Source organism: Cervus elaphus, chromosome 2 (genome assembly GCF_910594005.1).
Source record: "Cervus elaphus chromosome 2, mCerEla1.1, whole genome shotgun sequence".
Classification (NCBI taxonomy): Eukaryota; Metazoa; Chordata; class Mammalia; order Artiodactyla; family Cervidae; genus Cervus; species Cervus elaphus.
This window is the reverse complement of record NC_057816.1, coordinates 13,539,363-13,540,284: the sequence shown is the minus strand read 5'-3', so window position 1 is coordinate 13,540,284 and position 922 is coordinate 13,539,363. Positions and strand designations below refer to the sequence as shown.

The 922-nt window shown below is 44.7% G+C and overlaps 1 non-coding gene across 1 annotated transcript; it reads left to right on the top strand.

The window, feature by feature from the left end:
• The first annotated feature begins 340 nt into the window (after positions 1 to 340).
• LOC122677581 lies at positions 341 to 447 on the top strand. The gene has a single exon (XR_006335844.1). It is a non-coding gene; the product is annotated as a U6 spliceosomal RNA (small nuclear RNA).
• The last annotated feature ends 475 nt before the right edge of the window (positions 448 to 922 follow it).

The window sequence follows — 922 nt, the reverse complement described above, 5'->3', positions numbered from 1 at the left end:
TAGAGCCCATGCTCTGCAAGAGAAGCCACCACAATGGGAAGCCTGTGCACCACAATGAAGAATAGGCCCCACTTGCTGCAACTGGAGGAAGCCTGTGAGCAGCAACAAAGACCCAGTGCAACCACAAATAATAAATAAATAAATACAATTATATTTAAAAAAGAAAGACATTGTGAAGGTTTGGACTGGGTGATTAGGTTGAAAGCTGACAGCTTCATAAACTCTAACAGAAAGTGAAAGCGGTAGTTGCTCAGTCATGCCTGACTCTTTTACAACCCATGAACTGTAGCCTGCCAGGCTCTTCTGTCCATAGAATTCTCCAGGCAAGAATACTGAAGTGGTGCTCGCTTCGGCAGCACATATACTAAAATTGGAACGATACAGAGAAGATTAGCATGGCCCCTGCGCAAGGATGACACGCAAATTCGTGAAGCGTTCTATATTTTAAAAAGAGAAAAAAAAAAAAAAAAGAATACTGAAGTGGGTTGCCATTCCTTTCTACAGGGGATCTTCCCAACCCAGGGATCGAACCGGGGTCTCCTGCATTGCAGGCAGATTCTTTACCATTTGAGCCACTAGGAAAGACCAAACTTTAACAGGGTTAGTCTGAATTAAAGTGAAGCTACCACATGAGAGCTTTCAGCTCCAGAGATAAGGGACACAGTTCCTCCTGGTTGGTTGCAGCCTTCTCAGGCAATGGAGACATTTATGGCAGTGGGAAAGGAAGGAAACCCACTCATTAACATAGAAAAGTTGCTCATCGAAAGGAACTCATAAGGATTGGCCATCCAGTGCTCTGAGAAACTGGGGATGGGGGTGGGGTTTAGATTGTTGGAGGGAGAAAGCAAGGCAGGTAGAAGAGCTGAAATGACTCCAGGGTGACACCTAGAGGAATTAAGCTCATAAACAGAACATGTGTCCA